General features: G+C 45.7%; 1 protein-coding gene across 3 annotated transcripts in view; it reads right to left on the minus strand.

Annotated features, from left to right (window-relative positions):
• Positions 1 to 26172, minus strand: part of WDFY4 (WDFY family member 4) — a 296529-nt gene extending 270357 nt beyond the window's left edge. The window contains exons 1-2 of one of the 3 annotated variants that reach the window (XM_053584973.1): positions 25991 to 26028; positions 25501 to 25714 (exon numbers count right to left, since the gene is read on the minus strand). The gene's annotated coding sequence lies outside the window, so the exon portion shown is untranslated. Of the gene's footprint in view, positions 1 to 25500; positions 25715 to 25990 lie in introns of all 3 variants that reach the window. The other 2 variants (XM_053584972.1, XM_053584974.1) reach the window with 2 other exon arrangements.
• Between the last annotated feature and the right edge of the window lie 1486 nt (positions 26173 to 27658).

Below are 27658 nucleotides of genomic sequence, written 5' to 3' on the forward strand. Positions count from 1 at the left end.
GGAATGGAAGCCATACTAGAGAATATTAGAAAAGAAAATTTCCCAAATATCACCAAAGATTCTGACACACTGCTTTCAGAGGGATATCGGACCCCAGGTCACCTCAACTCTAACCGAGCTTCTCCAAGACACATTGTGATGAACCTGTCCAAAGTCAAGACAAAAGAAAAGATTCTGCAAGCTGCCAGGAGTAAGCGCCAGTTGACCTACAGGGGCAAATCCATCAGAGTGACCGCAGACTTCTCTAATGAAACTTTCCAAGCAAGAAGACAATGGTCATCTACCTTTAATCTACTTAAACAGAACAATTTCCAGCCCAGAATTCTGTACCCTGCTAAGCTAAGCTTCAAAATTGACGGAGAAATCAAATCGTTTACGGATATACAAACATTGAGGAAATTCGCCACAACAAGACCAGCTCTACAGGAAATACTTCAACCTGTTCTGCACACTGACCACCACAATGGATCAGCAGCAAAGTAAGAACTCAGAAATTAAAGGACAGAACCTAACCTCCACACTGTTGCAAAAGATAAAACTAAGCAATGGACTCTCACAAAATAAGACGAATAGAATACTACCACACTTATCAATTATCTCAATAAATGTTAATGGCTTGAATTCCCCACTGAAGAGACATAGATTGGTTGACTGGATTAAAAAAACACAAGCCATCCATTTGCTGTCTGCAAGAAACACACCTGGCTTCAAAAGACAAATTAAAGCTCCGAGTCAAGGGCTGGAAGACAAATTTTCAGGCAAATGGAATTCAGAAGAAAAGAGGAGTTGCAATCTTATTGTCAGATACATGTGGATTTAAAGCAACTAAAGTCAAAAAAGACAAAGATGGTCACTTTATATTGGTTAAGGGAAAAATACAACAAGAAGGCATTTCAATTCCAAATATCTATGCACCCAACTTAAATGCTCCCAGATTCTTGAAACAGACCTTACTCAGTCTGAGCAATATGATATCTGATAATACCATAATAACAGGGGACCTTAACACTCCTCTTACAGAGCTGGACAGATCCTCTAAACAGAAATTAAACAAGGATATAAGAGATTTAAAAGAGACCCTAGAACAACTGCGCTTGATAGACTCATATAGAACACTCCATCGCAAAGATAAAGAATATACATTCTTCTCGTCACCCCATGGAACATTCTCCAAAATTGATCATATCCTGGGACACAAAACAAATATCAACAGAATCAAAAGAATTGAAATTTTACCTTGTATCTTCTCAGACCATAAGGCACTAAAGGTGGAACTCAACTCTAACAAAAATGCTCGACCCCACCCAAAGGCATGGAAATTAAACAATCTTCTGTTGAATAACAGATGGGTGCAGAAAGAAATAAAACAGGAAATCATTAACTTCCTTGAGCATAACAACAATGAAGACACAAGCTACCAAAACCTGTGGGATACTGCAAAAGCAGTTTTGAGAGGAAAATTCATCGCTTTAGATGCCTACATTCGAAAAACAGAAAGAGAACACATCAACAATCTCACAAGAGATCTTATGGAATTGGAAAAAGAAGAACAATCTAAGCCTAAATTCAGTAGAAGAGAAGAAATATCCAAAATCAAATCAGAGATCAATGAAATTGAAAACAAAAGAAACATTCAGAAAATTAATGAAACAAGGAGTTGGTTTTTTGAAAAAATAAATAAAATAGATAAACCATTGGCCAGACTAACGAGGAATAGAAAAGTAAAATCTCTAGTAACCTCAATCAGAAACGATAAAGGGGAAATAACAACTGATCCCACAGAGATACAAGAGATCATCTCTGAATACTACCAGAAACTCTACGCCCAGAAATTTGACAATGTGAAAGAAATGGATCAATATTTGGAATCACACCCTCTCCCGAGACTCAGCCAGGAAGAAATAGAGCTCCTGAACAGACCAATTTCAAGCACTGAGATCAAAGAAACAATAAAAAAGCTTCCAACCAAAAAATGCCCTGGTCCAGATGGCTTCACTCCAGAATTCTATCAAACCTTCAAGGAAGAGCTTATTCCTGTACTGCAGAAATTATTCCAAAAAATTGAGGAAGAAGGAATCTTCCCCAACACATTCTATGAAGCAAACATCACCCTGATACCAAAACCAGGAAAAGACCCAAACAAAAAGGAGAATTTCAGACCAATCTCACTCATGGATATAGACGCAAAAATTCTCAACAAAATCCTAGCCAATAGATTACAGCTTATCATCAAAAAAGTCATTCATCATGATCAAGTAGGCTTCATCCCAGGGATGCAAGGCTGGTTTAACATACGCAAGTCTATAAACGTTATCCGCCATATTAATAGAGGCAAAAATAAAGATCACATGATCCTCTCAATAGATGCAGAAAAAGCATTTGATAAAATCCAGCATCCTTTACTAATTAGAACACTGAAAAGCATAGGCATAGGTGGCACATTTCTAAAAGTGATTGAAGCTATCTATGACAAACCCACAGCCAATATTTTACTGAATGGAGTAAAGCTGAAAGCTTTTCCTCTTAGAACTGGAACCAGACAAGGTTGTCCTCTGTCACCTTTACTATTCAACGTAGTGCTGGAAGTTCTAGCCAATACAATTAGGCAAGACAAGGAAATAAAGGGAATTCAAATGGGAGCAGAGGAGGTCAAACTCTCCCTCTTTGCTGATGACATGATCTTATACTTAGAGAACCCCAAAGACACAACCACAAGACTCCTAGAAGTCATCAAAAAATACAGTAATGTTTCAGGATATAAAATCAATGCCCACAAGTCAGTAGCCTTTGTGTACACCAATAACAGTCAAGATGAGAAGCTAATTAAGGACACAACTCCCTTCACCATAGTTTCAAAGAAAATGAAATACCTAGGAGTATACCTAACCAAGGAGGTGAAGGACCTCTATAAAGAAAACTATGAAATCCTCAGAAAGGAAATAGCAGAGGATATTAACAAATGGAAGAACATACCATGCTCATGGATGGGAAGAATCAACATTGTTAAAATGTCTATACTTCCCAAAGCAATCTACCTATTCAATGCCAGTCCTATCAAAATACCAACATTGTACTTTCAAGATTTGGAAAAAGTGATTCTGCCTTTTGTATGGAACCGGAAAAAACCCCATATAGCTAAGGCAGTTCTCTGTAACAAAAATAAAGCTGGGGGCATCAGCATACCAGATTTTAGTCTGTACTACAAAGCCATAGTGCTCAAGACAGCATGGTACTGGCACAAAAACAGAGACATAGACACTTGGAATCTAATTGAAAACCAAGAAATGAAACTAACATTTTACAACCACCTAATCTTTGATAAACCAAACAAGAACATACCTTGGGGGACAGACTCCCTATTCAATAAATGGTGTTGGGAGAACTGGATGTCTACATGTAGAAGACTGAAACTGGACCCACACCTTTCCCCACTCACAAAAATTGATTCAAGATGGATAAAGGACTTAAACTGAAGGCATGAAACAATAAAAATCCTCCAAGAAAGCATAGGAAAAACACTGGAAGATATTGGCCTGGGGAAAGACTTCATGAAGAAGACTGCCATGGCAATTGCAACAACGACAAAAATAAACAAATGTGACTTCATTAAACTGAAAAGCTTCTGTACAGTTAAGGAGACAATAACCAAAGCAAAGAGACAACCTACACAATGGGAAAGGATATTTGCATATTTTCAATCAGACAAAAGCTTGATAACTAGGATCTATAGAGAACTCAAATTAATCCACATGAAAAAAGCCAACAATCCCATATATCAATGGGCAAGAGACATGAATAGAACTTTCTCTAAAGACGACAGACGAATGGCTAACAAACACATGAAAAAATGTTCATCATCTCTATATATTAGAGAAATGCAAATCAAAACAACCCTGAGATATCATCTAACCCCAGTGAGAATGGCCCACATCACAAAATCTCAAAAATGCAGATGCTGGCGTGGATGTGGAGAGAAGGGAACACTTTTACACTGCTGGTGGGACTGCAAACTAGTACAACCTTTTTGGAAGGAAGTATGGAGAAACCTCAAAGCACTCAAGCTAGACCTCCCATTTGATCCTGCAATCCCATTACTGGGCATCTACCCAGAAGGAAAGAAATCCTTTTATCATAAGGACACTTGTACTAGACTGTTTATTGCAGCTCAATTTACAATCGCCAAAATGTGGAAACAGCCTAAATGCCCACCAACCCAAGAATGGATTAACAAGCTGTGGTATATGTATACCATGGAATACTATTCAGCCATTAAAAAAAATGGAGACTTTACATCCTTCGTATTAACCTGGATGGACGTGGAAGACATTATTCTTAGTAAAGCATCACAAGAATGGAGAAGCATGAATCCTATGTACTCAATTTTGATATGAGGACAATTAATGACAATTATGGTTATGGGGGGGAACAGAAAGAGGGAAGGAGGGAGGGGGTGGGGCCTTGGTGTGTGTCACACTTTATGGGGGCAAGACATGATTGCAAGAGGGACTTTACCTAACAATTGCAATCAGTGTAACCTGGCTTATTGTACCCTCAATGAATCCCCAACAATAAAAAAAAAAAAGAAGATAATCCACCCCTTTGACTTCATCTCCCTGTCTTCCCCTCCCCTTAACCCACCCTCTTTCTAGTGTGAACTAAGGAAAAAAAATGGGGCTTAAGCATGACTAAAAATAAAGACATATTTTGTGTTTGTCAGTAAAAAAAAATATATTGTAATTAGATGTCTAAGTCTTTCCATATAGTCATGATTAAATAACATCATAATATACTCTTACATTACTAAAAGGAAATCATTTGGTCTAAAGGTAAGTAAAGTTTTCAGACTCTTGATTCGTATTTCCAAGTAGCCTCTCCTAAAACACCACGTGAACAGACAGTCCTCCTGCAGTCACTACAGGAGTTCACTTTTTTTAGTTATTATTTTTTTTAATCCTGCTGATTTGCTGAAACAAGAGCAAATGCTCTAGGTTGTTTCTGCTGTGTATCTGCTGCAGTGTGAGGAGCTGGGCACGTTGCTATCTGTCTGTGTGTCTGTCTGTTGCTGAACTTCCTTCATAGCTCCCTGCAGCTTCTACTCTGGCGTCAAACTCTAGTTCTCATTTCCCTGGTTCCTTGTCAAGGAGGTCTCAGCTTTTACCTGTGGCTGTAAGTAGCCCTGAAAGCCACTGACCCAGTAAGTGTTAACTCTGTGAAGGCAAGAGGATCGTACCTCTACTGGGGACTGGCACGGAGTAAATTCTCCATAAAATGTTAGTGAATAATGAAGGAAAGTACAAGTTAATTGATGAATAGATTAACCTATCAGCACACGGCACCCAAATCTCTCTCCCTCCCCAGCCCAGGCCACTCCTTGGAACAAGTTCTTTCTTTTTGCTCCAACATTCTTGGATTTCTCCCAGACCCTGAAAGCCACCACATCCTAATCAAACTGCCATCCCAGGCACCAACAGAGCCAGACCCAAGCCCAACCCACAGCCACTCACCCACTGGGTGGCTGTTAGAGCTGAGCTCAGTGCTGTTTGCATCTTAGAAAATTCATTCTGTGGCCATACCTGCAAGCACCACTAACTGGCGTGTTCAGTTCCCCACACCTGAGGACCTGCGGACTTGCAGATGACCAAGCGTCAAGTCAGAGGGACCGGTCGGGTCAGAAAACAACACAGCAGTGAGGGGGAGACAGAGCGGGATATCCAAGGCAAGGATCAGAAACCACCCAGATCTTCTCTGCGACCTAGAAGCTGTGTCTATTTACTGAAGTGAAACGCTTGACGCACCTTCTCTTAAATAGACTGAGAGTTTTGAAAAAGGAGAATCCCTAACAAATGAGGATCCGTGAAACGCCGTGGCAGTGGCGGCTGACTCAGATGCCCAGGTGTGGCTGCTCTGTCCCCTGCCCTTCTGCGGATCTCTCCACAGTTGCTTCAGTTTTATTTGAAAAAGGAAGGAAATAGGGAGGAGCCTGTCGGGGCCTGCGTGAAGAACGGCAAGAAGAAACCATTCTAACCATCCTCGTTTGGAAGAGTGCCCCACAGGAGTGCCAGCAGTGGCTCCATACCCAGAGAGGGAAGGGACAAGTCAGGTTCCCGGGGAGGACTGGGCAGGGCTGGAGCCAGGCTGAGGAGGTGAAGAGGCACTTACCCTGGCGCAGGATTGAAAGCGGTGCAAAAGTCATTACTTAATACACTATTTCTAAAAATCCAAATTAACACCCCAAACATTTGTGATTAAAAAATACACATATCAAAATTTCAGATAAAGACAGAATCCAGCTCTGCACTTACACAACCCTTGCCCCCCTGCAGTGACTTTCCCTGTGGCAATTAGCTCAGGGCCCTTTCACAAAAATTAACAAGTTAAAAAAATAACACCACTTCAGGGCCAGGCTTGGGGGAATCTGCTCTAACCCAGGAGCCCTTCCCAGCACAGACGGGAAGCGGATGCTGGGGTCTGCAAGTGATGGGCTTAGATCAAGTGAAGAAACCCACTGCTGCCCCAGGGTCCACATTTGTCTGTCAAGGATGCTCAGGGCTCAGAGCAGGCCACTGCTGGGACACGAGACTGTCATTCTTCAACACCCTCTTGGTGCAGGCATCTGCGTTCACCTCTTCATTCAATCCCCCACCACCCGGTAGGAGCTAGCAGCCTTCATCCACAACAGTACTGAGGAGGAAGCAGACAGGTGACTTTCCTGGGGCCACATTGCCCATCAGTGGCCTGAGCAGAAGCCACCTCGAGTCTGTGGACAACCCAGCTTTAATGCCCAGCATAGCACCAGCAGTGCACACAAGCAACTGAACTCACACTAGGGTTCACTCAGAGCTGAGGACAGAGAGAAGGGCTTGGCAAAACACTTGGCCAGGTCACGCAGGCTGGGGGAGGGCTTTCCACCCTGGAAAGTCCCCTTGGTGCAGGGGGCTTTTAGGGGAAGGAGAGGAACAGGTATCTATGTAGGATGAGAGGACGGGAGGCTGCAGGGAGTCCCGGGGTCTGCTCTCTGGGAGCTGGACTATTTCTCAGAGTGGGTCAGCTTGGCTCTTGCGACACTCCAGCTCAGTTTTGTCAGGATGGGGCATGAAGCAAGGGTGGGGTCCCTATCTGAGAAACCAAATAACAAGTCTGCAGTGACCCTGAGAGGGAGAGATGCCCTATGACTTCAGCAGTACCAGGGCTGGTAGCAGCCACGTGGGCCCCAATGGGGTCATGTAGCATCATCTGGGTTCTGCACAAGGCACCCTTCACACAGCTGCCCCACTGAGGGGTATCTCTGGGGCCGGAAGCATCTGCCGGGGTATTGATGTTTTGGCTGCTAAATAAACATGTTGCTAAAGTGTTTTCATCCCTGACTTCCTGTTGAGTGGTTTGCAGACAGAGAGGTGTCTAAGGATTGAGATGTGATCTAGCAGCCCTGGGAAGTAAGACAGATGCCAAGAAGCTATTATGGGGAGAAGCTACCCTGAGCAAGAAGACACACGGAATGACCCTGAGGGCCAGGTGGCAGGGCAGCCTGGGAATCTTCCCCCTCTGCAGAGAAGCCAGCCCTGGAAACACGGTTGCTCTGATAAAATTAAACATTAAAATTCTTTCCCCCTTTCTTGTCAGCGTCTGTGACTATTCTCATTTCCAGATTATAAACTCCAGGTGCAGAAACTGCCTATTTGCCATCTACACAATGCCACAGCCCTCAGGCTCTGGAGCTGGGGAGGCCTGTAAACCTGCTGATAAAGAATAGAACAGAAAAGTCTCACTTGTCTGTAAATGGTCTGCTTTCCCTTCCATTCCAAAGTCAGCTGCCTCCCTGCATGGCAGCAGAGCCAAACATTCTTGCTCTGTTTTCAGCAAGACTCTGGTCTCAACCTAGAACTCTCCAGAATAAAAAAGGAACAAAGCCATTCTTTTTCCAAAAACACATGCAGGGTGGGACTAGGCCTTCCTTGTTCCCTACCAGTTCACATTAGCAAGGAGATCTTACAAGTTAAAATTAATTTAAAATTTAAAAGAGTGGCAGTGGAGATAGAAGTGATTTTCATCTCTGTATCATTTCAATTTACCTTCACAACAGCACCCATCAAGGGAGCAAACAGAAGCAGTATTTTACAAGTACATAAAAGAAGCTCAGACAGATTCAATAGCTTCTCTGGGGGCCACAAAGCAAGTTCTGTGCGTCTAACTCCAAAACTCACGTGCTCTTCCTCAACCCTACTCCCGCCTCTCCAGAGCACCCCAGAACTGGGGACAGGACCAAGGCTCTAGTGAACACAAGCCACACTCAGACAAGGGCTCACTCAGAGCCCTTCCTGGGCCTTGGTCTCCACATTGGTCAAGAGCATAGACTGCTCCTAAGTTCCCATTCACTTTGGCATTCGATTACAAAGACTATATTTATCATGGATGGTTTTGTCATTGACTATAACAATGGAAAAGGTGGTCCATTATAAAAAGGAAAAGACTGCCCAAAAGAATTGCAAGCAAAGACATAAATACTTGCACACCCATGTTTGCAGGCATAATGGGGACTGAAGACTCCATTTTTGGTAAGGGCAAACACCCCCCAAACAGGGAAAAACAGAAGTAAACTGAGCAAGGTGGAATAAAAACAGTCTGGCTAGTTTACTTTAAACCAAAAGTTAAATTCCTTATCTGAGCAGTTTCCTGCCTTTCCTCAAAGCCTCTAAGAGTCTAACACCTCTGCTGGGTCTGTGAATACTCTGAAGAAACAATGGCCATAGAGGAGGCTACAGCAAGGCCTAGCAAGAAACATTAACTAGGCCGTCCCCTGCCCATTCAACAGCCAAAGCAATACCCGTTGTGGGGATTTGTATTATGGCCAGAGCAGAGATCAAGGGAACAGCTCAAGCCCTGAAAGGTGGGCAGGAGGGCTTGTGGACTCCCTTATCAACAGAGGAAGATGCTTCTGTGGAAGAGTTCAGAGTAAAATTCTTCTGTCCCACTGATTCTTCAGAGGAGAACTACACTGTGGCATCTGCTCCACAGTGAACTAATGAGGATTAACTTCCCCCCAAGGAATCTGTGTGTGACCACAGACAGGAGGCATCCCCCATACAAGGCTCAGAATTTGGATTTCTCAAGGCTGCTCAGACCCTTAAAGTTAATGATTATACATAGAATAACAATTAACATGCTTATTCAGATAAACTGCTGACATTTATGTTCCCTGCCTCAGCTTACTCTCTGGGCTAAAGGAGCAAATAGCCTTCAATAAAAGCTAAGTGGAACCAACACTCAGGGCCATCTGCTGTGAATCCCACAAGCTAACAATGGTCTCCTATGTTTCTTACCTTCGAAAACTTTGTTCCACGTGTCCTATCTCTTTATCTCTCACCTCTTCTAACTTTACTTTTCTTCAGTCTATTGCTGCCAGCTCCACAGGTCTTCAAGGATCCTACCACCGGGTCAGGACCCTGGCCCATGTTCATAGCAGCTTTATTCACAAAAGCTGAGAGAGAAACAACCCAGTGCCCAAGTGTCCATCAGTGGATGAATGGATAGCAAACAAAATGAGTGTGGGGTGTGTGTGTGTGTGTGTGTGTGTGTAATATTATTCAGCTTTACAAGGAAGGAAGTTCTGGCACACACTACAACAGGAATGAAACTTGATGGTGTTATGCTGAGCAAAATAATCCAATCACAAAAGGACACATATGTGATTCCATGTATATGTGGGACCTAAAGGGGCTGGGGAAGGGGGAATGGAGAGTTGGCACTTGATGGGCACAAAGTCTCAGTTTGTGAAGATGAAAATGTCCTGAAGCTACCTGGTGGTGATGGTTATCGATGTCCTTAACACTGAACTCGACCCTTAAAAATGGTTAAGATGGTAAATTTCATATTGTGTATATTTTACCACAATTTATTTTTTCTTCTTTTTTTAAATTTCAGATTAATATGAGGGCACAGACCATCAAGTTACAATGTTTGTGTTTGTTAGGTAAGATCCCTGTCGTCGATGTGTCTCCCCCAGGAAGTGTGTCATATACTCTTACTCTGTGTCTATTAGGTGGGAGCACACCAAGCCCCATCCTGCTCCCCTTTTGCTCCTCCTTTCTCCTCCCTCCCTCCAGCTTGAATTAAAGTGAGTTTTTCCGTTGTGTTTTACTACAATTTATAGATAGATGATAGATAGATGAGTTTAAGTTAAAGGAAGAGGGTATAATTCATCCACTTTAATGACCACAATAAAATAACAGTAATGATTACCCCTATTGAACACTTGCTCCATACTGGGTTCTGAGCCAAGGGCTTTGCATGCATAAACTGATTTGATTCTCTCAAAAGCCTACAGCACAAGGACTGTTACAAGGCCCAGACACACAGGCAGCAGGGAGGACAGAATCACCCTGAGTTTGAGCAGCATGCCTAGGCACACTCCCAAACAGTGGTTCCAGGGGTGCTGTATGAATTCCTTTCTGTCTGGAGGTTAGAGATCTTTGCCATGCAAATGACATTATGCTGGAAGGACTGTGGGGAGATCAGCTGTAGAGGCCCTGTGTTCCATACCTGGGTTAGCTCTGGGCAGAGAGCACGGCTGTCATACAGAAGGGGGATCCAGTGAGGCTCTCTGACAAGATCAGAGAAAACAGGAGACAGAAGTAGCTTGGAGGGCAGAGGCCTAAGGATTTGCAGAAAGTAGGTAGAAGCATTGGGATTCCCGTAGAGAGTGCACAGGGCCCAGGGCACACTCTGTTAAGAGACAAAGCAAAGGGAAGTGGGTGGACATGAAAACTAGCCTAAACAGAATAGTTGCCTTCAGTTTCCCACATTGGCCCCTGAGTAAAAAGCTTGTAGAAGGTCATGGTGCCTCGAGGTTTCCTCTGCATGCCTCACCTGGCTTGCAGCCAGCCTCAAGTGGCACTTGGAGGGGAACAGTGGAGAGCTTCAGCATAAAACCTACCCTCCAGAGGAACCTGATGCTGATGGTAATGGCCTTAAAACTCTTATATGCATCAGTATCACCTGGAGAGATTGTGAAACCTAGATTCCTGGGCTTCAGACCCAGGGTTTTCAATTCAGTTGGTCTGAGTGGGGCCCAGGAATTTGTATTTCTAACAAGTTCCCAAGAGGTACCAAGGCAGCTGGTCCAGGGGCCACACTTTGAAACCCACCACCCAGCATGCCTCAGAGAGATTTTGAAGCAGAAACATCTTATCATCTAGATTTTATCTAGATGCCTACAGAACCAGCTTGAAAAGTGCCAAACAAAGTGGCTCAGGGAACTGGGAGCTCAGCCTTGCTCAGGTCCTATGGGGGCGGGGGTGGGGGGAGCAGGAGCACTCTCACTGTAGAATTTGCTCCACATCACGATTCCATAAGGTGGACACTAGGAATGGAAACGGAGGCTTGGAGCTTGGGCTTATGCCCAGGTCTGTGTGTCTCCAAAGCCTCTCCACCACTGGTTGTCCAATCTCCCTAAAACTATCTTCTCTCCACTCTGCCCTGAAGAGAAAGTCCATGCCCAAATCAGTGATGTATTTACCTGAGGGCCTGAGCTCTGGTGCATAGGAGTGTGTGGTGTGCAGGGACACTGGGGCGTTAAAATGGATCCCTTTGCTTCTTCCCTTCCTGTCTTTAAGGTCCCTAAACCCGAAATCTCTGCACATTGAACTCGTAAGCCCCTTTTTCTCCTGCTCTCTTGGGACGGCCACGACCACACCCCCCGTCCATGGACACTCCCCTCCCTCCACCTCTCACTTCCCTCCCTTCATGCTGCCACCACACAGACCTCCTGCTCCTGGGGCGAGCACCAGGCATCTGTGAAAGAACAAATGGAGAAAGAGCAAGGGCTTGTCGACTCCACAGCGAGTGCATGCAGCATTTGCACAGAGCTTCTGAGTCCCCAACTTTCATGAGAGCCCTCTACGCTCTCTCCTGACTGCCAGCAGATTGTCTTTGGACTTTGTGGCAATATCCCATGGGCATCCAGCCTACTTTCAGATTTCAGACTTACCAGCCTCCACAATTGTGGGAGCCAAGAATCTCTCTCTATGTACACGCATAGGTAGGCATGCTCACACATGCACGAGCACACCCTGCTGCTCAGTTTCTCTGGAGGACCCTTCTGATTCACTACAGCAGGCTTTGATAAAGTAAAGCCTGGTGGAGGCCTTCACCCCCACATCTGTCCACTTGTCCCATCAGCACGTGTTGAACTGGTCCAGGGGCAGGCACAGCGTTAGACCATGTGCCTTCTCCAAAATCCAATCCTCTTCTGAAAAATGTGATGCTGGGAGATGCCCTGAGGTGGGCAGTCGAGAAGCAGCCCCGGGGGGGCTGTGTGATGGGCAGTATGTCCTCTCTGCAGAGGCCTCTCAGGGCCAGGGGCCAGGACTATGGGAGAATAGTGTGAGCAGAGCTTGATGGACAGGATCATCCATCCCATGGAGCTGGAAGGGCTGGAAATAAGCTCCGTGGGAGCATTCATGTGGTCTGGAGTGGCTATAAAACCTTGCACATGACCCAAAGGAATGAAGAGTCTCTTGATGAACTTGGAAACAGAGCAGTCATCGCCCACCTAGGCTGTACACCAATGTCAGTCAGCTGGGAGGCCATGCTCCCCCAACAGTGCAACTTGATAAATTTGGGTGGGCCCCAGGCATAAGTATCAGCTGCGAGGTCTCAGGTGACTATATCATGTCCCCAGGTGAGGCAGAGAGCCTAGGAAGACATACTAAGCCACTGAAGAGTTGCTTTGCCAAGACTCCCCCACAGCTCTGTGAGGCCCAGAGAGGTGAGCACCTTGTGAAACATCATGGAGCTGATGAGGAAGAGAACTAGAAGCCACCTCCAAGTCTGTCTTGCTTCACAGCAGGCCCTGCTGTCAGAGGCCAGACATGAGCTCTGGGGTTACCTGGGAGCAGGGCCGAGAGCTCCAGGCCTGTGAGCCGGTGGCCCAATGCATCTGTAAATGGTCCCTGGGGCACGCGGGCTGCATGGCAGCCTCTGCCCCGACTCCTTGGGAAGAACCACTGTCCTGCTGAACCTAGCCTTTCCACCCAGGCTGGCCCCTTCCAGGCCCTAAGGGCAGGCTGACTCAGACCAGTCTCACACAGATCTGATTCAAATCCTAGCTCTACTTTCTCCTAAGCTACGTCCTTAGTGACTTAGGCTCTCTGAGCCCCTGTCTTTACCTTAAAAATGGGATCAGCATCTTCCTTGCAAGATCATGGAAAGAACTGAATAAGCCACTGTACCTGACAGAATGTCCAGTACATGCTAGATGTCCACAAGCGCCAGTTCCTCCAGCTGGGACCCAGCCCCCATCCCTGGCCTCACTCTCACTCTGCATCTTGCTGCTTCAAGGTTCCTGAAATCTGCAGCACTTCCTGAGGGAGCCTGAACTCACATAAGCCTTTGTGGGTGTGTTCCAGGGCCTTGATCAGGCCTTAGGGTCCAGCTTCAAGGTCAGGGTAAGCTGCCCCAGTCCACTCTAAACCCTGCTTCTCTCCTGTGTCTCCTCCGCCAGCTGACCACTTCATCTTTCCAATTGTGGGTTTTCTCACAACATGGAGCTGATTTGTTGGATATCAGGACAAGTCCTTAGGGACGTGGGTCTCAGAGTGCAGGTGAGGATCTAGGCATTGGGAGGCACAATACGTAAACAGGAGCAGAAGGGCTGTTCCTAAGACTGTGAGTCTCTGTCAAGGGGACACCACATCAAGAGCAGGTAGAGAAAAGGGTGGTTCTGCAGATAGAGGGTGGGAGAGCAAGAACTATGCAGACTGAGAGGTACCCTGTGGGGCCTGCATGCCCAGCTTACCCTTGACAGTAGCATTGCCAGGACCAGGGCATGGCCACTGGACTTGGCCTCCTAGGAAACCCCACCAACCAACCTAGTGCTGCCCCAAGCCTCACCAGCTAGCAAGTATCCCCACCTCCTACCTGAGTGAAAGGCAAAGCGTGCCTGCAGGCAGATCCCAGGGCCCCACACTTGCTTCAAATGACTTATAAGAGAAGGTGGACGCTGAGGTTGTTTCCGCAAGTTCAGGAATTTCCCTGAGGACAAGGTGGGGACTCTAGTTGGCGGGAACCAGGCAGGTCCATGGCCCTCAAAACTTCCTTCTTTTTGCTTCCAGTCTGCGTTGTGCTCCTGACAAGCGCACACCTCTGTGGTTTTGCAACAGGAACTCACAGTATTCTGCACAAGGGGCTGGTTCTGTATCTCGGTATGTGTATCAACTTCCACATTGCCAAAAATGGCCAGGGAACGTTTCCCCCAGTCATTGCCTCTTAGCTCAGTTACAATGGGAACAAAAACACGAGCTGGAGACAGCACAGGTAATAAGAAGCCTAGTCCAACATGGGAGCTAACCAGTGGCTTGATCTTCACTAAAACATGAGGAAATGCTGCTTAAATGAGAACAACCATGGATGAATGGCCATCTACTAACAGACACCAACATTCTCTAATGGTAGAAAATCTTAGAAAATCTGTAAGGTAGACTTTATCATTCCCACTCCACAGATGGGCAAAGTGAGACTCAGAAATTGAGACTTTGAGATGAGAAGTAATTTACCTGAAATCAAACCTCTGGCAAGCATCAGAATCAAGGTCAAAGACAGGTCCCTCCTCTCACACTGGAGGTTGGCTTCACGCAGAGACCAGCAGTGGTAAGAACATGCCCTGGGACACCTCACGGGCTCCCAGACAGGACTTGCAAAGCTGTGGCTGAGTCCCGGCCATAGGAGGGCCAAGCCAGGTTGCTGCCTGGCCCCAGTTCATTCCACAAGAAGGCAAGTCCAGAACAGATCCCTGTGGTCATGCTATCACCCAGGGAAGTGGTGATTCCCAGCAGCCTTGAGGTGATTAGCCCAGCATGATGTGGGTACCCCATGTGCTGGTGTCACACACCCAGGCTAAGCCACACACCCTGGTGACAGCAGAATCCCCAGGCTAAGCCACCATTGCTATGCTCTACTTGGCATGCTCTGTGTAGTGGGTCTTTGGATTATTAAGCATGGAAGAAACAGAATCACTCATGGTCTACACCTCGGACTTCAAAATTCACAGTCAGGGGACCAGTTGAGCAGGCGGTAGGCAGGACAGTGCCCACCATGGCCAGGAGGCTGTTACCCAGCCTGGGGAGGGTGTGGAGGTCTGGGAGTGCTTCTCGGAACAAATGGTGCCTACCATGGGCACTGAAGGATAATAATGGGCTCTCTGAGCAGGTGGACAGGCACCCCAGAGAGCAAGGAAAGGCCCAAGGTCCCAAGGAGAAGCTGGAGCAGAAGCAGCAGGGATGAGGTTAGGCCTGCATGGTGAGAGGGCCAGGAGCGCCAGGCTTCTCCCATGGAGCAGTCTTGGGGGTCACTGCAAGGCTCTCAGCAGAGAGTGACACAAACAGCTTATAGCAGGCCTCTGCTAGATGCTGGGCCTGCCCTGGGACCAGATCCTGCTGCTCAGTGCTCACAGCTTACTGGGAAGATGAGGCAGGGAGAGGGATGCCCTAATTCTAATGCAACACCTGAAATGTGCCCCAGGGGCAGAGGGAAGGGGCTGTTTACTGGGGGCAAGATGGGGGCGAAGATGGGGGTGAGTCGGGGACTCGGAGAAGGTGGAAGAGGCTACACAGATGCAGGTGCTCTGGAGAAGGAACCTGAGCACAGGAGAAATCAGCCAGGCAGAGGGACAAGCAAAGCCACAGCAGGGGCTGGGCTCAACCACACCTGCTGTTACCCAACTGGGAGGGCTGGGGGAGCAGGGCCCCCACCCTGTAGTTCCTTACCCTCCAACCTCTGGGAGAAGTAGAAAGAAGCACTAGGGAACTTGGTGGCACCCTTTGCAACTCTGAGGTCACATGTTAAGATGAGAAGGATTTTTACACCTTTCCAGGATGGCTCTGGTTGCCCGCATGTCTAAATCACTAGTTGAACTTTGAAACCCGTCTGGAGAACACATTCCTGACATGGAAGGAAACAAACACCTTCACTCTCGGGGACCATCTAAAGCACAAGAGAGCGAGGATGCCAACCCCCTGCATCAGACACAAAGAGAGCTGCTGGCTTTCCTGGCTCCCTGGCCCGTACTGTGCCAGGCAGAGCTGAGCCCAGAGAACTCCGCCTTCATGTCACAATGAGAAAAAGAGACGCTTTCAGATGCACCTTTGGCTGGTGATGCTTTTTCTCCAAAGTGAGGAGCAAGGAAACACAGCTGGGAGGAAGGGGCTTCAGCCGCCGGTTGGGTCTCTTTGCCTTCTGTGGTTCAGTTTCCCCACCTGTAACATGAGGCATTTAGATGTTCCTTAAGGGTCCCATCTGCCAAAGAAGTTCTCCTGTTCCAATTGGTGTCATGTTCACAAGACTCAGATTTCTCCTTTGAGTGCTGAATCTCTGATTAACCAGAGTGAGTCTCCCACTGTAGTACCCAGCCAAAGGACCCGTAAAGGCCCCTAACTGTCTCAGCCTGTTTCAGCCTTAGTCCCCCACATGTCCTCCCCAGTGAATTCCTCAAACAGGTTTCAGAATAGAACAAGGAAGTTCCCCGAGTTCCCAAGGACTCCTAGCAACAGGTAACAATGGTAGAACTTAAACAATGGTGAAATAAATTACCTACGTGAAGTTCCCAAGGTACTGCACCCCCCAAGTTGTCCCCATGCCAAGTTTGTCCCCATGCCAGCTGCCACGATACAACCCCCTGACTCGCTGCAACTGGTGCCAAGCCCCCCTGAGCCAATTCTGTAACGCCACCCCTGGGCTAACTAACTGCCACGTTCTGCTTCTGTTTTTGCTTGGCTTGCCACGTAGCACAAAAAGGGTATAAAAGACAGCCTGCTTTTCTCTTCAGGGCAGTTCGCCTTTGGGCGGCGGCCCACCTGCGCAGGTGTAATAAATCACCATTTGATTTGTACCTAAAGTGGGGTCCAAGTTATTCTTCAGGTGGCAAATGAGTTACAATACCACAAACTAGAGAACTTCTTGATGTGCCAGGAATATTTTTTAACCCAGATCTCATTCATCTACATGCCCAGGAGATAAGATGGAAGGATAGCATCTAAAGAGAGCTGAAAGGAGCCAAGGGACCTCAGAATACCACACGACGGGGTGAGACAGGTTCTCTGACACCTGCCCTCTACGAGGTCAGCAGCCCAGGCTGGGCCTGGCACCATCCCCATTGCTCCTGAGGCCTCTCCTGGCCTTGCCCTGGCCTCTGTCTCCAGGCTCCCCACTGCCCGCAGGCAGCCCACGCTTCCAAACTTGGAAGCACAACTCCATGTGTCACTCCCTTGCTCAAATATCCTCAGTGGCCCTGATGATAGAGCCTAAGCCCCAGCCCCAATCCTTGCCTAACTTCCCACTGCACCCCAGTGGGGTCTGACCAAATACACTATTCACTCGCACTCTGACTCTGCCTTACTCAGGGCCCCGCCCCACCTGGAAAGCCCCTCCTTCAGGGGCGGGCTCCAAATCCTGCAGCCTTCCAGGAAGAGCAGAGGCTGCCAAGGGACTAAAGCAATAACCCCACCCCCTCCAGTTCCAAACTCCTCCCAAGCTTTCAATGCTGCTTCAATTGTAATTACGCTTAGTAACTACAGCAGAACAGTGAGGGACACAGCAGGTTTTGATCACTCCATTGCAGGAAGAAAGGGAAGCTGGAGGGTGAAAGCTCTATGTGCAGGGACCCCAGGGTAGAGGCAGGCAGGCTCCGCAGAAGTCTACATGGTGTAACTCACAAATGAATCATTTCCCCGGTACCCGTTGCCCATAATTCCTAGGCTCCCATCACTTTCTTCCCTATGTTATCGCTATTCAAGAACACGCTCTCTCTCACACTCGCATTCCTTCAATTCTAAGTTTCTATCCATTATGAAATGTCACGGTTATTTAATTAAAGTGCTTTAGAAGGGGAAATCATCATATTAAGTAAATACCTTAAAAATGAGACTATTCAGACACTTTGGATTGTGTAAGGAAAAAAAGTATTTCCTGGAAAGAAGATCGTCTTTCCAAAGGGCGACTGCGAGGGGCCCCTCCTGCCAGGGAGGCTTAGGATAGAGCATCTCTCTGAGGACACCTGCTCCTCCTATCCATCTCTCTGCCCCCCATGGAGCTGTGTCCCCATGGAGCTGTGAGTTTGGAACTGGAGGGGGTGGGGTTATTGCCACATTGACCCTAACAGGGCAATTGAGATGGGGACACAGCTCCAAGGGGGGCAGAGAGATGGATAGGAGGAGCAGGAGGCCACTGGAGGCATAAGCAACAGAGGCGTGTGCAAGGAAAGGCTGAAAGGGAATAACAAGAACCTGTGTTCTGACTGCAGAGTAGGGCCCCTGGGGTTTTTCCACTTTTGAATATCTGCACATCTGCCCACCCTGATTCTCCTGGCTCCTTGCTCACCCTCCACCCTCCTCAGAGACAGTGGCGTTCCCCACATATCCCACCCATGGGATGGAAACACCTGGCTCAGTAAGGAGCCTGTGCCTTGGGACTCAGGACCCCCAACCCTAGGCTGCTGCGTTCTTTTAATTGCCACCCTGCTCCTTTTCCTAAAGAACACACTTTCTCAGGGCAGGGATACATAGCTACAAGGACATTGGACCCCACCTCTGTTACACTCACAGTCCTGCTATCTCCTACCTGTGGGGCCACTCTCTTCTGGATTCCAGGCATGCTCAAAGCCTGGGACAGCCCTGCAGGTTCTCTGCAACACGTTTCAACATTATCAGCTCCCTGTACATTTTGGGCAGTCTGCCAGCCTCCACACAGTTTCTATATGTGCATATATCTTTATCTTCACCTAGATATCTCTTTATATTTTGTGCATATCTTTTTAAAAGCTTATCTAGAATCTGACCACCTTTTATTATTTCCGCTACTATCAGTTTGGGGCAAGCCACAATCACCTCTAGTCTAGATGATTGCAATAGATTGATAGTCTTTCTTCTTCCTTTGGTCACCTACAATCTACTTTGTCCTATGACAAACAAAGTGATTCTTATTTAAAATGAAAGCATACAGCTGTAGTCCCAAGTACGTGGGAGGCTAAGGCAAGAGGACTGCTGAAGCCCAAGAGTTTGAGGTTGCTATAAGCTACCATGGCCCCCTCTGCCCTGGGCAACAGAGTGAAGACTGTCTCAAAACAACAACAACAAAGTAAACATACCATTTATTTTATTTATTTACTTATTTGGCTTTAAAATGGTTAACTATGGACATTTCATACTCATTATGTCCATGAAGAAGAACCAGAATAGTAGACAATCACATTTTGACTGGATCATCCAAGATGGGAGGAACTCTGGAATTCAACAGAAAAATGACAGGCAGACTCAGCGCCTGTAGCTCAGCGGCTAGGGCACCAGCCACATACACCGAAACTGGCGGGTTCGAATCCAGCCCAGGCCTGCCAAACAATGACAACTACAACCAAAAATAGTCGGGCGTTGTAGCGGGTGCCTGTAGTCCCAGCCACTTGGGAAGCTGAGGCAAGAGAATCACATAAACCCAAGAGTTTGAGGTTGTTGTGAGCTGTGACACCACAGCACTCAACCAAGGGAGACACAGTGAGACTTTGTAAGAAAGACAGAAGGAAGGAGGGAAGGAAGGAAGGAAGGAAGGAAGGAAGGAAGGAAGGAAGGAGGGAGGGAGGGAGGGAGGGAGGGAGGGAGGGAGGGAGGGAGGGAGGGAAGGAAGGAGGGAGGGAGGGAGGGAGGGAGGGAGGGAGGGAGGGAGGGAGGGAGGGAGGGAGGGAGGGAGGGAGGGAGGGAGGGAGGGAGGGAGGAAGGAAGGAAGGAAGGAAGGAAGGAAGGAAGGAAGGAAGGAAGGAAGGAAGGAAGGAAGGAAGAAAGAAAGAAAGAAAGAAAGAAAGGCAGTATCTAATGCAGAGACGGAGAAGGAAACAAGCAGCTTGCTTAGCTGAGATCAGCTGGCACCACAACAGACTCTCTAGTATGGGAAAAGGGTAAGTGAGAGATTCAAGGAGGAACCTCACACTTGGTTCCTCACATTCTTTGAAACCTAGTAAGCTAGGCACCAATTTAGAATTCTGCACCCAGCTGACTGTGCCTGGTTCTGGGGCCCCGCAGTGATGGAACAGAGAGGCAAGAGAAACATGGGCTGCTGCCCTGGAGCTTGGATGCAAACAACCACAGGCTAGCACCCCTGGGGCTGAGATGCCAAGCACTGTGTGAGCTCTACACCCACTGGCCTAAGCTGCCACCCCTGGAGGCACAAGCAACATCCCCCTCCACCACCAACTGGCAGGGCAGCAGCATAGCCAGTGCTGCCTCCCACCTGAGCATTCCACCAGTGGCCTGGAGTTCACCCCACCCCTCCTACCTTGGCCAGCATCTATACAGACCATCAGGTATTCTAAAGACAAGCCAGCCCAGCCCAGCTTCGTCCCTTCCCACACTGTGCCAGAGCACACAATCCAGGGGATGGAATATTGCCCAGCTCAATCCACCACCACTGGTACTTGACTGAATATTCCTCCCAGAGACCTGAGGCTGGGTCTCCACACCTAGCCACTATCACCGTAGCTGGCACCTACTTGCAACCACCATCAACACTGGTACATTGCAGCCACTGCCCACCACCAGTACACACTGCTTCAGACCCAGAGAATCACCTCAGCACTGCCACTGCAATTGTCCACACCACACTGGCTGCGTAGGGGCTCAACGACTCACCCTCCTGCCTGGTCCAAAGCTGCCACTACCAACATCTGAGCAAACCATCTGCAGGCTCAAATATCAGTCTTCCTGGACCTACTAACTCTGACGCCAGTGTATGACACTGTGAGGTGCAAAGCCAGGCATGCTCAGCTCACCACTGCCACCACTGGGAAGACTGGCCTATCTGGCATCCCAGTCACCAGCAAAACTGCACCGCGCCTCCAATAATAACTGCACCCTCAGCCACCAAGGAGATCTCAGATACTGCTGATGCTGCTCCTAGCCAAAGAAATCCTACAGCAACCACACTACTGCACACATCCACAATCAAAGCCAAGTGCCCTACCCAGTCATTGCCATAGATTCTTCCTCAGGAAGAAGTCTTCTTCTACAAAAACAAATTTAAAAATTGGAAGAAGCAACTGATATACCAGATGTGCAGATAGCAGTGTGAGAACACAGGAGATAGAAGAAAGCAAGAACATGTGACACCTACAAAGAAATACAATTCTTTAGAGACAGATTCTAATCCAAAAGAAATACATGAAGTCCCAGAGAAATAATTCAAATTATTTATTCTAAAGAAGCTCAGGGAGATGTAAGAGAACTTCAAAAGAATAGAAATAAATTAGACAAACAACTCAGTATATGAATGAGATTTTTATCAAAGAAATACAAGCTCTGATAATTAAGTTCATGAACTTGCCATCATGTCAAAAACATATACAAGACACCATCTTTGATAAATGATGCTGGGAAAATTGGATATCCATATGCAAAAGAATTAAACTGGACTCCTATTTCTCATCATATACAAAAATGAACCCAAGATGAAATAAAGACTGAAACATAACATGATTGCAAGAGGGACTTTGCCTAACAATTGCAATCAGTGTAACCTGGCTTATTGTACCCTCAATGAATCCCCAACAATAAAAAAAAGAAAAACAAAAAAAAAAGACTGAAACATAAGGCCTGAAACAGCAAAACCACTCGAAAAAAAACACAGGGAAAACACTTCAATACATTGATCTGGACAAAGAGTTTATGTCTAAGACTTAAAAAACACAGATATTTAAAACAAACATAGACAAAAAGAATCTGTATCAGGCTAAAAAGTTTCTTCACAGCAATGGAAACAATCAACAGAGTGAAGAGACAATCTCTTAAATGGGAGAAAATATTTGCAAACCATTCAACCAACAAGGGACTAGTAGTCAGAATATACAAGGAACTATTAATAACTCAGCAATTAAAAAATCCTTTTAAGAAGTAGACATGAACAGACAATTCTTAAAAGAAGACATACAAATGGCCACAAGGATATGAAAAATGATAAGCTTCACTCTTCAACAGGGAAATTCAACTCAAAACTACAATGAGCTATCAGCTTACCCCACGTAGAATGGCCATTATTAAAAGGGCAAAAAATAATAGATGCTCATGAACATGTGCAGAAAAAGAAACTTATTCACTGTTGGTAGCAATGTAAATTAGTACAGTTAATGGAAAACAGTATGGGGATTTCTTATAAAACTAAAAATATAAGTAGCCATACTTCCTGCAATTTCACTACTAATATCCAAAGTAAAAAAATCAGTTGCCAAAGGGATGCCTGTTTTTATATATTTATCATAGCACTGTTCACAAAAGCAAAGACACATAATCAAGCTATGTGTCCATCAATAAATAGATAAAGAAAATGTAGTGGATATACATGTATAAATACATACTATTCAGCCACAAAAATGAATAAAATCATATCATTTACAGCAACATGGATGGAACTGGAGGTTATTATGCTAAGTGAAATAAGCCAAACACAGAAAAACAAATATTGCATGTTCTCACTCATATATGGAAGCTAAAAAAAGTTGATCTCATAAAGGTAAAGAGAAAAATAATAGATACTAAAGTCTGGGATAGTGGGTGTGTGGAGAATAAAGAGAAGTAGATTGCTGGTACAAACATGAGGTTATATAAAAGGCAATAAGTTCTATTTTTTGACCACACTTGACATAATTGACAACAATGTATTGTGTATTTCAAAGTAACTAGGAAAGAGGACTTTAATGATTCACAACACATAAAAATGGTACATCACAATGAAGAACATCTCAAGTACCCTAACTTGATCATTACACATTGTATGCATGTATCAAAATATCACATATGCTCCATAAATATGTAAAATATTATTTATCAAAACAATGCAAGCATATATCAGCAACAGTTTAGAGAATGTACTTAAATGACAATTGGCATGACATAAAATCTAAACCTCTTACAAATAAATCTAGTCAAAATAGCACTAGTGTTATAAAAAATATAAAATTGTATTTAAATACTTTAAAGAATACCTAAATAAATGGTGAGACAAATCATGTTTATGAATTGGAAAAGTCATTCCAAAATTTCTTCCCAAATTATATTTCCAATCAACTCTGAACATAGTATTTTTTTGTTAAACCTGATACGCTAATTCTAAAATGTATATGAAGGAGTAAAATAGTCAAAACATAAGGAAGAAGAAAAAAATGGGAAGACTCTTTCCAGATACCAAAAGTTATTATTAACCCATAGTTAATATTATACAGTATCAGTGAAAAGATAGTCAAATTGACAGAACAGCAAACCAGAAACAGATGGGCAGACACAACTCACTTCACAGCAGAGCTGTCATAGATCAGTGGTTAAATCAAATGTTTTTCCCTACCTCACACCATACAGAAAATCCATTTCCAAGCAGACTAACCACTCAAGTGTAAAACGCAATCTAATAAAGTTTTTCAAAAATAATATAAAAGTAATTTTACAACAGTCTAAAGGAAGAGAATTTTTTAGATAACACATAAGTGTGTATCATAAAGTAATAGATGAATAGATAAACTTGTTTGAAATTAAGAAATTCAGTCATTAATAGAAATCACAAAGAACATAAGGAGACAAGGCACAAACTAAAGAAAAATATTTGCAGCATACATAAAATGGCAAGAAAATTAACATCCAGAATATGCATTGAATTATGACAAGTCAGTAGGATAAAAGACAGATAACCCCACAGAGAAATGGGCAAAGGTTTCAATAGGAAAAGGGATCCAGAATGACCAATAAACACATAAAAGGATACACAACCTTAGTAATTTGGGAAATGTAAATTAAAAACATTATTAGACGGTTTTTCATTTCCACAAGATTAGCAAAAATAAAATATCAGACAATATCAAATGTTGGTAAGGATGTGGAACAACAGACACTTCAATGCATTGCTCATGAGTGGATAAAAATTCACAAATACCTTGGAAAACAACGCAGTTCCATACAGTATGGCTGAAGTTATGTACAACCTATGAGCCACCAATTCTATTTCTAGACTATATACCCTAGAGAAATTCTCGCAAACACACACCCCAGGACATATGAAAGAATACTCCTATCAGCACTGCTTAAAATAGGAAAAAAGAAAGCCTCTAGAAATATCTCAAGTGCCCATCAGCAGTATCTCAGAGAAATATATTGAGGTATATTTATATAACAGAATACTACAAAACCGTAAAGAAGGAATGAATCAGAGCCATATGCAACAACATGAAAGAATTTCAAAAACATAATTTTGAGCCAAGTAAGCAGGTCTTAGAAGAATATTTAATTCCATGTTTATGAAGCTCAAGGACATGCGAAACTAAATCACACATATTCAATAATTTAAATATACAAAGCAAAACTAGAAAGAAAAGGAAGGGAACAATAAACTCAAAACTCTAGACAGTCGCTGCCTCTGAGGAAAAAGAGAGGAGGATGGGCACAAAGAGGACTTCAGAGACGATTTTAAAAAAATAATAAAAAATCTAAGATGTCAGCACCCAGGGTCATTTTTTTTTTTTTTTTTTTTTTTTGTAGAGACAGAGTCTCACTTTATGACCCTCGGTGGAGTGCCGTGGCCTCACACAGCTCACAGCAACCTCCAACTCCTGGGCTTAAGCGATTCTCTTGCCTCAGCCTCCCGAGTAGCTGGGACTACAGGCGCCCGCCACAACGCCCGGCTATTTTTTGGTTGCAGTTTGGCCAGGGCCGGGTTTGAACCCGTCACCCTCCGTATATGGGGCCGGCGCCCTACCGACTGAGCCACAGGCGCCGCCCATCCCAGGGTCATTTTTATTCCTTCTACCCTACATGTTTTTCCTAAATTTTCTTTTCTATCTACTCAACTTAGAGAATCTTCCCAAGCTGATAGGAATATGGCCCAGATTCTCAGAGTGGACAGACAGAAAGGGTCTCCCCGACATACCCCATTCTCTACCTCTCTGGCTGAGTCCCAACTCTGGCATGACCCTCACCCAACTCTGCCACTCTGTCCTCTACCAGGCCTCCTCCTCCAGACCTTTGCCAAGAACATGTCTCAGAAAAAACAGGGCCCAGAACTCCCTTCCTTCAGATCCCCTCTTGAAAGAATGGAACCTTCCCTGGCCTCCCAAGACCCTCTACCTGCTCCTCTCCCAGCCACTTCAGCCTATGATACTGAGCACCACAGACTCCTGTTGCCTCTACTAGCACCTGACAAGAATGGCCTCTCAGTAACCATTTTTTAATAAGTAAATAGAAAACTATCCAGAAAATGATATTAAAATCAAAGTGTTCCTTGGAAAGGGTAATACATATACCCCTTAGTTATCAAGTCAGCTCTTTCTCCCTTTAGACAGATTCGGACAAAAGATTGGTTTAATGTTCCAGAAGGTTCAATTTCAGAAGAAGAGGAGAAGAACCAGATGGTCCTGCTTATTCAGAAAATGGTGTTTCTGAGGTTTTTGCAGCAATTCAAATGAGGGAAGTGAGGCCTAAGGTGACACGTACTTACCCTTGACCCGCAGACCCAGCTCTCTTGGTGGCCAGTCTGAAGTGGCCCCCACTGCCCTGCACTCTTCAGTGCCTTGGAGGGAGGAGTCTCACAGGTGGCACCCTCTCTCCATCCTCTAGATATTTGGCATGGGCCAGTGTCAGCCTTGCCCAGATGTGGCAGGGTCACTGTCCTTGGCAGAATTGTGAGAAAGGGCTTGATCAGCTGTTGGAGGCTGAGGAGACATAGAGCCTGGTTATGGCTTGGCAAACCCCAACAGTGAGAGACACCCCAGCAGATACAGGCGCCAGAGCAGCCCTGACCACATGGCAGCCTGCACTCACACACTTCCTGCTCCTCAGCTCACTTCCTTTCCCACATCCACAAACCCGGACCAAGTCCTGGGGAGCACATGTGTCCCCACACTCAGCCTTCCAGGAGAGAGGGAGCCACAGTTGTCCCAGGTCCACGTCAGCGTTGGCCTGGTTTGGTCAAGAGAAAGGTGACCTACCTGGCAGGGTGGCAGTCAGGGGCTGTATACATCAGATGACATGGCCCTCATCCCCAGCTGCAGCCCCTCTGGCTCAGGGGAAGAGGGCCTGGCCCAGCAACGTCAGTCTTCAACGACGTTTCACTATGAATCACTTGCGCTGGGACTCTGCTCATTTCCTGGAGAAAGCAGAAGTGGAGAGTCGGCAGATGCCTGACTCGGCCCACTCCTCAGCCTACAATAGAGCTTCTTGAGTTGTGGCCAGTGACTCAAGCTCTGTAGAAAGGTCCCTTGGGGCTGTTCGCTCAGAGGTCAAACAGCACTGGCTGGGGTCAAAAACAAAAAAAGGGAAAGTTCAGCCCAATAGCAAAAGTCTAAGTTCTGTGTCCACTGTTTACTAGGAGTGAGACCATGAGCGCCCACCAATTCTCCCTGAGACTCTGCTAAAATGTCGACAGTGAGGGTGTTTAGTTAGGTGAACGTAATTAGAGGTATGTTTACAGAGTATCCCAGGACATTGCCTGGTCTCACCAGCACTCTCCTCAGCAGGCTCAGAGATTCTCACTTGGATTCCTTCCTCCTCTATCTTTAAGCCACCCCCTCCATGACTTGAACAAGTTGAGAGTCCTCCAGCATTGGATGTTGTGAGGCAGCACTAAAGTAGTGATCAAAGAAAAAAAATTTTTTTTGAGACAGAGTCTAAGTGATCTTCTTGCCTCAGCCTCCCCAGTAGCTGGGACCATAGGCACCTGCCACAGTGACCAGCTAGTTTTAAGAGATGGAGTCTCACTCTTGCTCAGGCTGGTCTTGAACTCATGAGCTTAAGGAATCCACCTGCCTCAGTCTCCCGGAGTGCTAGGATTACAGGTGTGAGCCACTGCACCCGGCCTGAAGGAAATTTTTAAATAATAGAATGAAATTCTCTGAAACTCAGAATCCAAATTCTCATTCCTCTGGTCTATTGATTAGGTTGAATCATTGCAAGTCATGCATCTGCACAGGACCACCAAACACATTCATTCACAGGAGATACCTGCCTGTGCTCTCTGAAAAAGGAATATTGCCCCATGAGCAGGGGCAGCTGTTAACCATGAATGTCCAGTCTTTAACATCCGTGCCCGCCCGTCTCCTGTCTTCAGCTCACAAAGACAGGTGACCACATATGAGTAACTATAGGTGGGAGGCAATAGCAATATTATCTATTATGATTAGCAATTAAGTCTCCCAGATTGGTTCAAAGATGAAAACAACATTTGCAATGAAACTCCAACCTTCACCAATGCAAACTTTACAGTAGATAGCAATCAAAACGGGAGATCTATCCAACTTCAGATTTGGGGCTCACATGCATTCTGACACCATGCTCAGTCCCTGACAGGAGTCAGACATGCCAACACACCTGCTTGAATTTTCATCTCTTAACCCACTGTTCATGAGTAGAGAACAGATGGATGCTGGGAGCTACAACTCAACAGGGCACCATGGTTCACCTTGAAAGGAGCAACAGGTGCATGCGGGAGCCAAACCAGAATAGGCTCCATTTTTTTTAAAGCAATAAAGCAACAAATTAGAATCTTAGGTTGGACTCTTTCCAAGATCCATTGCTCTGTTATGTGGACCATTATAGGAGAGAAAATATTCATTTTCTAGACTGTTGGCACAAGATTTATCCGTAGGGACCCTTGCCTA

This window comes from Nycticebus coucang, chromosome 3, assembly GCF_027406575.1.
Source record: "Nycticebus coucang isolate mNycCou1 chromosome 3, mNycCou1.pri, whole genome shotgun sequence".
Classification (NCBI taxonomy): domain Eukaryota; kingdom Metazoa; phylum Chordata; class Mammalia; order Primates; family Lorisidae; genus Nycticebus; species Nycticebus coucang.